We start from the raw sequence: 15,479 nt of genomic DNA, 5'->3' as shown, positions 1-15,479 counted from the left end.
CCCACCCATTAAACAAGCAGTTCTGGGTTCCCAAACAATCATCTCACGCTCACACTAGAAGTAATCAGATATGCCAAGTGCCTTTTACCATTGACTGTAACAAAAGGGTAATGTGTCAAGGACTTTTCAGTTGTCACACAAGGTAACTATGGAGTGTAATTACTTTAAGCTTCAAAATCATACACTGCAGGACTGACATTAAAATTTGATAGGTTTTCTTTTCTTAAGGGAATGAAAAGAATGGAAAAAATAGAGTCAGAATAACTTAGGTTGATTTTTTGCTACAAGCTCCTGCTGACAGTTCTGTTAATATAATAAACACAGATGCCGAATTGACTTGTTTTCCTAAGAATACCTGAAAAGGGCGTATTTTACTTTCATCCCACAGTTGGCTTTTGTTAGCTATGCTGGAATTCATAGCTCGAGTAGTTAACCACCCCTCACGCCTCAACCTCGTCTGTAAGATTATTGCTATGATCCCTTTTCTTTCAAAATTCTCTGATTCAGTGCGTGTGTTGTGTAGCTCCTCATTTGTTGCTGCTAAGTAGCTTCGGTCGTGGCCGACTCCGTGCGACCCCACAGACGGAAGCCCACCAGGCTTCCCGGTCCCCGGGATTCTCCAGGCAAGAATACTGGAGTTGACTTACTCACATATTCTTGGGAAAAGGAAAAAGGATTAAGTGATGCTATTTTTTGGTGTGTTTTTTCAAGTTGATTTTCGTAACTAGAGACAAATGATTAACATCTTCTTAATATTGTGATGGATTTTTTTTCTTCAATTGAAAATTAAAGAATATTCCTTTCATTGGAAGATCTACTAAATAAATGCCTCTAGATTCTTATTATGAGCATAAGTAACCCTGAAGCCTAGGAGCAAATATTTATTTGTGTTTTAGGGAGCTTCTGATTCAAGATGGTAGAATGAACTCTCTATTAAATAATCATTTCTGACCAGGATAGAAAAAAAACGTAAACAGGTGCCAGAGGGAATAAATCCATAATTAAAGAGGGATATATAGCTGACCAGAGAGTCTGTCAAATTTCTGGAAGATGGAAAATGAGTGACGTTGTCAACATATCAGTGGAGCTGCCAGTCAGAACCAACTCAGGCTGGCTGTCAGGGAAGTAACAGCTGTGCTGCTTATAAGCGCCAAAGAAGTGCCAAGCTTGGTGTTGGCAGGGAAAGTAGGACCAGGAGAGGAGGAGGGTATAAATCAGGGGGATTAATTAGAAGTCAGCCCCGTGAGGAATTTGCCAGTTGGCCTGCCCCCTCATCCCCCCACCAGGCTGCCACCTGAAACTTACCGAGTGGAAGAACCTGAGGATATGGTTACACTTCCTAATCAGCATCCTCTAAGTGCTGCCCATGTACTAACCCATATAAACCTGGCCTTGACCCTCTGATATGAACTTAATGGTCTTAATTGTTCAGAGAAGAAATGGAAGCACAGGAATGTGAAATAATGTTCGCAAGGTCAGACACCTAGTAAAGAACAACAACAATAATAGATGCAACACATACCATGTGGTATTATTTGGTGCATTAGAACACAGTACAGTAGATATTTGGGCTTCTCTTGTGGCTCAGCTGGTAAAGAATCTCCCTGCAATGCAGGAGACCTGGGTTTGATCCCTGGGTTGGGAAGATCCCCTGGAGAAGGGAAAGGCTACCCACTCCAGTATTCTGGCCTGGAGAATTCCATGGACTGTATAGTCCATGGGGTCACAGTCGGACATGACTGAGTGACTTTCACTTTTCCAGTAGGAGTTGATACTATTATGAGGATTTCAGGCTTCCCCCTCCTCCCACTGTGTTGGTCTGGGTCTCTCAGCCTCTTTCATTCTCCATACTCCAGGAGGGTTCTGCTTTTCTATGTGTTTTGGGAGACATTTTATAATGGAGAAGTATGGAGGGTGTAAAGGTCCCAGTGAGGGCTGGTCCTTCATAGAGAATTGGGCGTGAGCGAGGCAGATGAGGGAAATTCATGGCAAAGAGAAGAAAGGAATTAAAAGCATCTCCGTGGGTCTGTGTATCTCACGGTACCATGTTTGAGAAGCGGAGTTCACACTGTGTTGTTTTCATGGTTGGATTGCACTTCTCTGTGCTTGGACCCTTGCTTCATAAGTCATGACTTCATGGACTTTACAGGTATGAGCACATTTTCCAAATCATTCCAGGGATGTGGCTGACATTAGTCTTGATGGAGAGGGCATCGTAAAGAAAAACCCTTTTAATCTTCTTTCTGAAGCACTAGTTTTTAGATTTTCTAAAATGTACTGCTTTAGAGATTACAGATTACTGTCCCAAGGCACAGTTTTTAAAAAGACAATAGAACCATCCATACACTGCATGGAATGTTGTGCGTCTTCATTGTGTACAGGATACTTTGAAATATGTATTACAGAAAACACAGCGAACAAATGATATTCACATAGAACAGAGTACATCAATAGTTTTTGTTATACTGTGGAATATTCTTCATCAGAAAAATAATCTTGACATCTAAATTCATTTGAAAAGGGGATGACTTTGAGTAAGAATATTCCTACGATTATGCAGTAAGGGTATAATTGGAACTGCAGCAATGGCTCTGTCAGGGGCAGGAGAAGTCTGCTTGGGAAGCTGGGATTAAAGAGATTCGGTGCCAGCTCTTGCTTTTGAAATTCCTCCCCTTTTCCTTGCTCTTTCTGTAACAGTTATCTTTGCAGCAGTTTTAAAACCACTCTCTTGGTAGAGTGGTTTCAGGTTTTAAAATTCCTGAAGACAGACCAAGCTCGGCACTCACTGGTGGATGATCAGAGAGCCCTCTGCTTTTGGAGACCATTCTTCAGTGAGCTTGACTTGTCTGGTCACCCTTCCAGGGCATTGTGCTTGGATTTCTCAAGTATCTGGGTGTGTCTGCGGGGTGTGGCAGAAATGACACACTTCAAGTGTGGGAAGAGAAAAAGCCAAAAAGGGAGATTAAAAGAGGTTTAGCTTCTACGCCATTAACGATGTTCCACTTGTTCTATTCTGTGTTTCATTGTTAATTTTACAACCTGCTCTCTCCAACTGCAGAAATAAAGGAGAACTCAGAAGTGTGTGTGTGTGTGTGTGTGTGTGTGTATTTAAAGATAGTTCTCTGGTGAAGAAATGGAATCCTGTTGATTTAAATGGCTTAAGATTGTCTTAGTGATAATGAGTCATCAGAGAAACATAAGAGATGGTTGTATAATGGTTTGCTCAGCCAGTTTTTCCAACACAAATATTCAAGGGAACTAACTTGCTAGTATCAACTATTTATGAATAAGTTAAGAGGGAACTTACATGGAAACTCTGAATGTAATCATTAAAAGTAAATTGCCAAGTGAGGCTTTGAAAGCAAATTTCATGTGTGAATCCTGTTTCCCTGTTCTATGCTTTCTGTTCAGTGGATATTTTAAACGTGAAATGCTTCCGTGAAAATTCAGATTTTCAAATTACACCTCCCTCAGTTCCTGGTCTGGCAGGAATGTGTGTGTGTTAGTCACTCAGTCATGTCCAACTCTGCGACTGCCTGGACTCTAGCCCACCAGCCTCCTCGGTCCTTGGAATGCTCCATGTAAGAATACCGGAGTGTGTTGCCATGCCCCTCTCCAGGGGATCTTCCTGACTGAGGGATCAAACCCAGGTCTCCCACATTGCAGGCAGATTATTTACCATCTGAGTCACTAGGGAAACCCAGCATCTCAATACCTCATCCCTTTTCAACAACAGCCAAAACTGGTTTCAGTGCAGATGTAGAAGGTTGATAAACTGAAGTATAAGAAGCTGGCATTTGCCACGATTAATTTCATGTTGACAAAATTTACTATTGGAATAATCTCCTCTTCTGAAGATATCTAGGGGGTCAGAAATTAGATCTCAAGACTAGAGACATCAACATGATAAAAATGAATTCCTGGCTAACCCCAAACAAACACAAACTACTTGTGTAAATTAGCCTCCTGGTCCTCTTTCTGGAGGGATCGTCCCAGTAGGGCTCTTAGGGCTCAGGGAAAGAATAGATGCAGCTTTCCACCAGAAGCACCCTGAGCCAGGGGCCCCTGGGCAGGACGCAGCTGCACAGTGCCACCAGGAGGCCCTGGCTATGCAATCAGACATCCCAACACCACAGCAGAACAGTCCTCACTCCAAAGAGGAGACGTACAGATGAACATTAGTATCAGAATTGAGAAGTCAACCAAGCCTTCCCCCTCCCCTCTGCACACATCCCTCTCCACATGTTCTTCTGAAAGACATCAGGGATTGCAGTCAGTTCAGTTCAGTTGCTCAGTCGTGTCCGACTCTGCGACTCCATGGACTGCAGCACGCCAGTCCGTCGCCAACTCCCAGAGTTTACTCAAACTCGTGTCCATTGAGTCGGTGATGCCATCCAACCGTCTTGTCCTCTATTGTCCCCTTCTCCTCCCGCCTTCAATCTTTCCCAGCATCAGGGTCTTTTCAGATGAGTCAGTTCTTCGCATCAGGTGACCAACATATTGTAGTTTCAGCTTCAGCATCAATCCTTCCAGTACTCAGAATACTCAGGACTGATTTCCTTTAGGATGGACTGGTTGGATCTCCTTGCAGTCCAAGGGACTCTCAAGAGCCTTCTTCAACACCATAGGGATTTAGGGCCCGTGAAAGTTAAAGTTGGTCAGTCATGTCTGACTCTTTGCGACTGTATAGTCCATGGAATTCTCCAGGCCAGAATACTGGAGTGGGTAGCCTTTCCCTTCTCCAGGGGATCTTCCCAACCCAGGGACTGAACCCTGGTCTCCTGCATTGCAGGCAGATTCTTTACCAGCTGAGCCACAAGGGAAGCCCAAGAATACTGATGTGGGTAGCCTATCCCTTCTCCAGTGGATCTTCCCAACCCAGGAATCAAACTGGGGTCTCCTGCATTGCAGATAGATTCTTTACTAACTGAGCTATCAGGGAAGCCAGAGGTAAACACAATAAGGGCTTCCCTGGAGGCTCAGACAGAAAAGGATATGCCTGCAATGCAGGAGACCCCAGTTTGATTCCTTGGTCGGGAAGCTCCCATGGAGAAGAGAATGGCAACTCACTCCAGTATTCTTGCCTGGAATACACTAAATAATAAATTCAACATTCAGAAATATCGCCAGTTAAGTTGAAACTGACTTAAGTGATGTTTGTCTTTTTCTGTTCACATGTGCCACAGATATATGAATCTCAAAGGAAACTATGTCATATTAAAAAAATAAGTTAAAATAAGAAAGGCTGCATTGAAGTTACTCAGCTCAGAATGCTGCTTCTCCACCTCCTGACTGAGCCAGTTAACAATAAGCTCCCAGCTCTAACTGGCTAATTCTTAGCCTAATTGCCCTGGTGGGGCTCTCTGAGCATCCCTGGAGGAGCCATAGATGGGCGCTGTCCTCAGCCCATGGCAAAGCTGACTCATTACAGGAAAGCCATCAGGAAGCAGACAGCCTGCCCCCAGCCCTTCACCAGAGTTTTCTCAATTCAGCTTGTTTAGTATTTAGGGATTTATGTATAAAACATGCCTGGTTGTTCTTTTTTTTTTTTACATCACAGTTTTTTGTTCTAAGAAGCTAGAAGAGTCTTCAGAATTTATAGCTGTGTAATCTCATGGCTGCTTTTGGAAATGAGTGGAAAATGGAAGGATGTTACGCACAGGCGGCCTACTCTGTGTAGCTTTTGTTTTTGCAGGTTGCCTGTGGGGAAAGTGCTCTTTGGGGCCCTATGTTTTGGTAACAGAGCAGCCCAATCTTTTCCTCAATCTGAGGGTAGGTGAGTAATCACAGCATGTGTTAGGACTGGCAGGCAAAGTGTAGAAATTTCCACATGTTACAACACAGAACTTTCCAATTAGGAGTTCGGGATTAACATACACACACTGGTGGTGGTGGTTTAGTGGCTAAGTCGTGTCCGACTCTTGCGATTCCATGGACTGTAGCCTGCCAAGCTCCTCTGTCTGTGGGATTCTCCAGGCAAGAATACTGGAGTGGGTTGCCATTTCCTTCTCCACACTGCTATATATAAAATAATCCACATATAACACAGGGAACTCTACTTAATACTCTGTAATAACCTACATGGAAAAAGAATCTGAAAAAGTATATATATATGTATAACTGAACCAGTGTGCTGTACACCTAAAACTAATGCAACATTGTAAATCAGCTACACTCCAATATAAAATAAAAATTTTTGAAAACTACAGATCTTTCTGCTGAGACACCATTTTCACTGAGCAAAAGTTTGGTAACATGGACCAAATGAGAATCGTTAGAGAAGCTTCATAAGGCTCACATTGTCGACAAAGCTGACATGTTAAGCATAGGCTTCTCCTTTGTAGGAATTCATTGATAGGAATGCTTTATTTGAGTTCTACAAATTCCTTTAAAACTTATAGAAGAAAAGTCATAATTTAGAATTATGATTTAGTATATTCAGCACAAGAGGAGAGGTCAGATTTTCACTACAGAAATGCCTACAGAACGCTCTAAAAATACAGTCATGTTCCAAATGCTAATAAATCTTACTGAAAAAGATTTTCCAGGCAGGTAATTATAATATCTATGTTTTATCAGCTTCTTACCACGAGCCAGGCTTTTATTCGACCTTAACAACAATCCCTTTAGGTAGATATACTGTTACCACAGTAGAGTTTGAGATCCTAAGGCTTACGAGAAGTGACGGACTCCAAAGTAAATAATGGAACCATCATTCAAACCAGGTCGGTTTGATTCCAAAGTCCATTCTTTCAGCTACACATAGATACACTGGGGAAATACAGTGGTAAATAGAGTATACAGAATCTTTTATTATTATTATTATATTGTTTGCTTTTTCCTTAATTACAATACAAATTTCAAAGTACTAAGATGCTAAAGTGAACTATAAGTCATCAGGAGTTTTGCAGCAGAAAACCTTTCTTTTGTTCATGGTACACTGCCCTAATTTGGGTTCCTGAGACGAGAACTCGGGGGTGGGTAGTTTATTTGGGAAGTGATGCCAGAAAGCACAAATGAAGGAATAAGTAGGGTAGAAGAGCTTAGGATAAACGACAGTCAAGTGTATGTTTATAGTCAGAGCACTGACTTGGGGCTCAAGACTGCTGAGGAGCTGTGAGGAACGTGCCTTGGAACAGCTCTACTGCAGGACCGGGAGGCTGGGCTCTTTATCCAATGGCTGCCGTCCTTTACTGTTGATCTTTGCTCTGGGGTTTAAATCCCAGCATGTCTAAGCTGCCCTGTGTGCAGGCTGAGCAGATTCTCACGGCAACAGGCCAAGGGTTAGAGAGACAGACACTTGGGCTGGGAAGCCGTCAGAGGGTGAGGCAGCTGTCCTGTAGCTGCGGGGCCAGACGTGTGCCAAGGAGACATGGGGGGATATCGCCTGCTACAGCCCCCAGGGCACCCCTTCCCCACACTGAGCAGGCTCTGCTATTGATGCCTCAAGGTAGCTGAAGGCCATAGTCTCTAAGCCAACTCATAAATGGGAAGACAGGTGATAGGAATCATGGTCCCCATAGTGGCAGCCTGAAGCTTCAATTGGTATTTTGTAACAGCAACTATTTGCCTTTGTGTTGATCAAGGTCAGTTAACACTAATATAATAACTGATTATTGGCTTGTTGGCCCATCTGCATGAGGAACCTAAAAGCTTCAATGGAGCCCTTATTACGTTCCCTGGTCGAAGTGTACCCCCTCAAAGACCTAGACCTTGAATTCTGCAGAGCTTAAAATTTCTATTATGGGGGCAAAAACTCCCCCAAAGAAGGCACTGGAAGTGGAGCCACAAGGGCATGAGCCCAGCTCTGAAAAGTCTGCGAGCTGGTACCTTAGCTGAAACTATAAAAGTGAAAAGTGAAAGTGTTAGTCGCTCAGTCAGGTCCAATTCTTTGTGATCCCATGGACTGTAGCCTGCCATGCTCTTCTGTCCATGGAGTTTTCCAGGCAAGAATACTGGAGTGGGTAGCCATTTCCTTCTACAGGGCATCTTCCTGATCCAGGGATCAAACCAGGATCTCCTGTCTTATAGGCAGATTCTTTACCTTCTGAGCCACCAGGGAAGCCAAAAGACTTCTTGTAGAGACTATAAAAGGCTGTTTTAATATCTCCTTAGTCTGGCAGCTTCTGGGAGATTCAGCCAAAGGAAAGATCAGTGGATCTTATGGTCACGTGTCCACTGCCACACCTCGGCTCTCTTAGTTTAAGGAAACATTAAACAGGATTTCACCACTTACAACTCCATAAATCCCTGGATACTGGGCTTGCAGGTTTTGAGGAAGGTGGTTCATCCTACCACCCATCTCTCAATCCTACATCCCCAAAGTCCATTTTCGTGTGTGACCTCTCAGTGCTAACTGGACATATCAGGTCCTGCAGTGCTTTTGGTGATAGCCATTTCTTCCAGTAGTTTTACTTTGCTTTTCAGGATAGTCTAAGAACTCAACCTAGTCACAGGTGTAGAAGCAGCGAGGGAAGGAACAATGAGGAGGACTCTAACATTTTATGAGGCATCTGCCTCAGGTGAGGTCTTTGTTTGGTTCCAGGCAGTGGGAGGCGACTTGCCTCTGCCACAGGAGAAGGTACCATTCGGTGGTCTGGAGCTATCTACCCAGAGTCTGAATCCCAGGTCTTGGAGTCCAGGTCTTCTCCTATCAGAGCCTGATTTGTAACATAGGAGACTTCCTAGAACTGTGCATGCAGCCCCCACTGTAGGTCTGTCATGCTTGTATCAAATCCTAGACCTGATTTTCAAGTTTGACATACAGATGGAGGAGATAAAGATCTCTTTGGATGCTTCCATGGAGGACCTCTGGCTTTCACAACGTGCCACAAGTTGATGGTTGGTTGACATAAGCCTTTTATTCACTTTCTTCAGTTAACAAATCCATGATTCTTATCATTACCATTGCCCCCACAGATTATCTTTCAAGTGCTACAGAGATCTTCTAAGCCAGTGTGCTTCCTCTTCCATTCCACCCCCTCACAAGCATTTCACTGATTGTGATGCTCAGGCTGACAGGAGTCTTCACGGCTGCATCTACCACCAACAATACCATTGTTGTTGCCTTCTGACTGGAGGGAGCCAATTGTAGGCTCCATCCTGAGACCACTTCCCCAACCACTTATCTAAGTTTGGTTTTCCCTTGAAGGTGAACCATATGTTGGATCTCTTAGTTATGTACTCTAATTTTCTCTTCTTTTCTCTCAGTGTTTGAATCTCTTTTCTTTCTGTCCGTCTCTGTTTTCCATCTCTTTGTCTTCTTATGCTTCCTTTGCAGTGATTTTCTCAATATTTGTCTTTCAGTCTTTTGTTGAATCTAAAAACGTTTCTTCTATATTTAATTTCCAAGAGCTTTTTCTTATCCCCCAATCATTCCTCTTTTTTTTTTTTTTAGAGTATCATCCTGTCTTATTCTGTGGAAGCAAATTCTCCTCTCATTTTTCCATAAGATATTAATAATAAGTTTTTGAAGTTTACTTCTGGTCCTATTCATATCTCTTTCTTCCTTGAAATCCATTTTTTGGTAGCTTATGTGTATCTTTTGGTTCCTATTTTTCAAATTTGAGGCTTTTCTTGGATGTTTGATGATCCTTGATTGATCATTTGTATTTTAGAGTGAGACACAAAAATTCTAGTTTTCAAGCTCCACATTTGTTGATTGGGTTCAACTAGTGGTCCTCACCATAGGTTAAGAAGGTGAATCTGATTGTTGCCTTGGGGGACTCCAAATTACTGACAGACATGAGGCTTTTCTCTTGGGCTGATCAGTTTTCCTGGAGCAGACTTTCCCTATCTCTGGCCTAAGAAGCATAACCTGGTTCCTATTATTCTAGGAGCCACTGGGAGACTGGACTGGGACTTTCACCACTGAATATACTGCCTTTAACATAATCTACATGTTTTCAACATGTGCCTTACTTTGCCTTAGCCATGATTTGTCCTCAATACTCTGGGCACGTTTCTAGTTTTCTGCCAAAGTTGAGAAGTCACTTAATTCTAGTAGAGAAGCAAAACTGGGCTTCTATATGTTTCTTGTAAAGACTTTGAAGCTATCCTCCTGTATTCAACTTCACCTTGAGTCTTGCCTTCAGAGATTGTTTGTTTTTAAATTCTGAATCTTGCTGAAGCAGGAATCAGCTTGCTTTTTGTTGGCTTACTTCTCCCCCTACCCTGCAGGCATCTTAAGATTTAAAAGCCCTTACAATTTTCCACATGTTCTGACATGGGAAGATATCAATATATTCTGATATTTAAAAAGACAAGTTTAAATTTCTGTGACCTTATTTCCCTATATTTATGTATATATACATGTATAGTAACACATACATATATACATATATATATATGACATGTTGTATAACATCACGTGTGTGTGTGTGTATTTATATAGACAAAAGAAGAACCATGGAATAATACATACCAATCTTAACAGTAGTTTCGCTTTTATTCTTTACTTTTTACTTTTCTATTTTTTAAACAGGCCTATTTATACTTTATAATAATTACTATTGATAGAGGTGTATGTTCAATACTTATTGCCAGGAGTTTTATTTTCCCTGATAGCTCAAGTGGTAAAGAATCTGCCTGTAGGGTAGGAGGCACAGGAGACTTAAATTTGATCCCTGGGTTGGGAAGATCCATTGGAGGAGGGCAACCCACTCCAATATTCTTGCCAGGAAAATCCCATGGACAGAGGAGCCTGGTGGGCTACAGTCCATGAGGCTGCAAAGAGTCAGACTCAACTAAAGTGACTGAGCACAGAAACACACAATAGCAGGCTATAAAATAGAGTATATGTTAAATATATTTTATTATACACACACACAACTAGAGAGAGAGAGAGAGAGGAAACAGAGAGAGAGAGAGGAAGGAGAAGTTTAAAGAACAAATCTGAAAATGTATAAAGAATGGATACCTATGAATGACAAGGTTAAACATGATTTTTAACGACCTTCCATGATTTATAAACTTTCTGCATTTGCTCATTTGGCCATTCATTCTTTCAGCACAGATTTATTGCATACTTCCTTTGCAACGGTTACTGGAGATACAGAGGTGAACAAGACAGACAAGGTTCTTACTTTCATGAAACTGACATTCTGATGGGTGGAAACAGTAAAGCGACTTTAGACAACATGCTTCCTAGTCATTCATGAATCAAGTGGTAGTCATTGTTTGAGCCTATTTATGTACTTGGCTATAAAATGGTAATGCCTTAGAGGTGTCCAAGATGGTGAAGTAGGAAGACCTTGAACTCACCTCTTCCCACGGATACACCAAAATTACAAGTACTTATAGATCAAGTAAGTATCTCTCTATCTATGAGAATGACCTGAAGACCAGCAGAAAAGATTTTTCACAACTGAAGTCATAAAGAAGAAACCACAATGAGATGGATAGGAGGGGCAGAGATGTGGTTTAGTCAGAATCCACACCACTGGCTCAGTGATCCACAAATGGGAAGAATGTCACAATTGACCTTTTTCTTTTTTGTGCAATACCATACTGTTTTAGTTACTGTTGCTTTGTAGTGTAGTTTAAAATCAGGGCATATGAAATATCTAGGTTTGATCTTCCTTCTCAAGATTAGCTATTTGCTTTAGCTATTTGAGGTCTTTTGTGCTTCCATACTATTTTTAGAATTACCTGTCTTCGTTCTGTGAAAAACTTTTACCGATTTGGTTAGATTTATTCCTAGCTATTTTATTCTTTTTGATGCCTTTATAAATGGGATTATTAATTTCTCTTTCTTTTTTATTATTAGTGTATAGAAGTGCAAAATTTCTGTATACTAATTTTGTATCCTGTGACTTTACTGAATTCATTTTTTAATTCTAATAGTTCTTTTTGGTAGCATCTGTTGGATTTTCTATATATAGCATTATGCTATCTGCAAACAGTGACAATTTGGGTTCCTTTAATTTCTTTTATTTGTCTGATTTCTATGGCTAGGACTTTTAATAGTGTATTGAATAAAAGTGGGAGGAGTGGACATCCTTGTCTTGTTTGTGATCTTAGAAGAAATGATTTCAGCTTTTTACCATTGAATATGATGGTGGATGTGGGCTTGTCAAATATGGACTTCATTATACATATTTTGGTAGTGTCTGTAGGATTTTCTACATATCACTTGATAATAAAAACCAGACACAGACACTTAAAAAAAAAAATTACACACCAATATCACTGATTAATATAGGTGTAAAAATTCTCAATAAAATATTAGCAAGCCAAAGTCAACAATACATTAAAAAGATCACACATCATGATCAAATGGAATTTATTCTAGGGATGGAAGGATGTTTCACTATCTGCAAATCAGTCAGTGTGTACATAACATTAACAAATTGAAGAATAAAAATCATATGATCATCTCAACATATGTGAAAATGCTTTTAGCAAAGTTTAACATTCATTTATGGTAAAACTGTCAACAAAGTTAGCATAGAGGGAACATAAACACAAAAATTAATGAAACAGACTACAGAGTCCAGAAATGAACCCAAGCTCATAAGGTAATTAATCTATGACAAAGGAGGCAAAAATATATAATGAGGAAAAGACAGCCTCTTCAATAAGTGGTGCTGGGAAAGATGGAAAGCTACATGCAAAAGGACCAAACTGGACTACTGTCTCACAGTGCATACAAAAATAAACTCAAGATGGGCTAAATACTTGAACATAAAACCTGAAACCATAAAACTCCTAGAAGAAAACACTGACAGCACACTCTTTGACACTGGTCCTTAGGCAAGGGAAACAAAAGCAAAAATAGGCAATCGGACTACATCAAACTAAAATGCTTTTGCATAGTGAAAAAACTGCCAACCAAAGGAAGAAGTGGCCTACTGAGTGGGAGAAATTATTTGAAAATTATGTGTTTATTTAGAGATCCCTGGTGGCTCAGACGGTAAAGCGTCTGCCTACAATGCGGGAGACCCGGGTTCAATCCCTGGGTCAGGAAGATCCCCTGAAGAAGGAAATGGCAACCAACTCCAGTATTCTTGCCTGGAAAATCCCATGGATGGAGGAGCCTGGTTGGCTACTGTCCATGGGGTCACAAAGAGTCAGACATGACTGAGCAACTTCACTATCTATCTATCTATCCAAAATATATAAACAGCTCATACAACTCAATATTAAAAAAAAAAGAAACAAGCCAGTGAGTAAAAGTCCTGAACAGAAATATTTCCAAAGACAATATGATAGATGGCCAAGAGGTACATGAAAAGCTGTTCAACATAACTAATCATCAAGGCAAAGCAAGTTAAAACCACAATGAGATACCACCTCACATCTACCAGAATGGTTCTCATTGAAAGGATAACAAATAACAAGTGTTAATGAGGATGTGGGGAAAAGGGAACTCTCGTGCTCTGTTGGTGGGATTGTAAATTGGTAGAACCACTATGGAAAACTGTAAGGAGGTTTCACAAAAAATAGAACTATATCATATGATCCAGCAATTTCAGTTCTGCGTATTTACCTGAAAGAAACAAAACACTAATTCAAAGACATATGCATACCAGTGTTCACCACAGCATTATTTACAATAGTTATGATATGGAAGCAATGTAAGTGTCCATCAACAGACAAATGGATAAAGAAGGTATGGTATATATACAATGGAATACTATTCAACCACAAAAAGACATCTTACCAATTGTAACAACATGGATGGATCTAGAGAGTATAATGCTAAGTGAAATAAGTCAGATAGAGAAAGATAAACACTGTATGCTCTCACTATATGTGGAAGCTAAAAAACAAAACAAAATAAATAAATAAAACAAAACCAAACTCATAGGTATAGCGCATAAAGAGGTGGTTGTAGGGAGGGGAAGGGTTGAAATAGGTGAAGGGGATTAATGTTTACCAACTTCCATTTGCAAAATAAATAAGCCACAGGCATGTAATATACATACAGCACAGGGAATATGGTCACTAATATAGTAATAACTTTGAGTGCAGACAGATGATTACAAGACATCATGGTGGTCATTTCAAAATGAAAGCAAATGTCAAATCACTATCTAGTACACCTGAAACTAACCTAATATTTTATGTCAACTGTAATTTTAAAAAGACATAAATAATATGTTTATGCTTTGCACAGTAGTCAGGAAATTTAATCTGATTAAATTCATATAATTATTCATCCTTAGTGAGGATGGAGAAAATATGCCTAGGATTCCAAGAAATACCTTCTCTGAGAGACTACACTCTAGCATTGTGGGGCCCAACTGGTATGCTGAGGCACACTGATATACCACGATTCTGTCACTGGCTTGCAATGTAATTTTGATCAATTTGTATGTTGTTATTTTTTACTATAGTTAATGACATTGGACATACTGAAGAGGCAAAGGATTGACGACAAACTTTACCTCAGAGAAAGGTCTTATTTGCTAAAACATGCATGTGCTCTAAAACAATATTTACTTGTCTGAGCTGGGTCTTAGTTGCAGCACATGGGACTTTTTTTTTTAGTTGCAGCATGCAGGATCTTCTAGCTGTGGCATGAACTTTTAGTTGTGGCATGTGGTGTCTCGTTTCTCAACCAGGGATCTAACAAAGGGCCCCTGCATAGGGAGTGTGGAGTCTTAGCCACTGGACCATCAGGGAAATCCTTATGCTTTAATCATTTTTAAGGGAACCTAGTTGGGGTACTTTCAACAAGGGTGCAAAGACTACTCAATGTTGGAAGGAAAGTCTCTTCAACAAATGGCATTGAGAAAATACCTAAATGAAAGACCTAAAACTATATAACTCCTAGAAGAACACATAGGGGCAAAAATCTTCAATGACATTGGATTTGGCAGTGATTTCTGGATATGACACCGAAGCAAAGGCAACAGAAGCAAATATAGATAAATGGGATTGCATCAAACTTCAGAACTCTTGTGCATCAAAAGTCACAAACAAAAGAGTGAAAAGGCAACCCACAGAATGGTAGAAAATATTTGCAAATCATACATTTGATAAGCAATTAATATGTCCATGGGATTTTCCAGGCAATAGTACTGGAGTGGATTGCCATTTCCTTCTCCAGGGGATCTTCTTGACCCAGGGATTGAACCTGGGTCTCCCGCATTGTAGACAGACGCTTTACTGTCTGAGCCACCAGGGAAGTCCAATATTCAGAATAAAGAACTACAAATCAATAAAACCCAAATATATCAAAATGACAAAGGACTTGATAGACATTTCTCTTAGATGATATATAAATGACCAACAAGCTTCTTAAAAGATGCTTAGGATCACTTATAATTAGGGAAATGCTAGTCAAACCACAATGAAATGTCACCTCACTCTCATTAGGATGGCAACTATCAAAAGAAAAAGGAAAATAGAAAATGTTGAGGGGGATGTGAAGAAATTGAGACTCTTGTGCACTGTTAGTGGGAATTTAAAATAGTGTGAAAAAAAAAATAGTGTGGAAAATAGTTCCTCTGAAAATTCGAAATAGAATTATG

The sequence above is a fragment of the Capra hircus genome, chromosome 9, assembly GCF_001704415.2.
Source record: "Capra hircus breed San Clemente chromosome 9, ASM170441v1, whole genome shotgun sequence".
Classification (NCBI taxonomy): Eukaryota; Metazoa; Chordata; class Mammalia; order Artiodactyla; family Bovidae; genus Capra; species Capra hircus.
The sequence above is the reverse complement of the archived record's forward strand: the minus strand, read 5'-3'. Positions refer to the sequence as shown.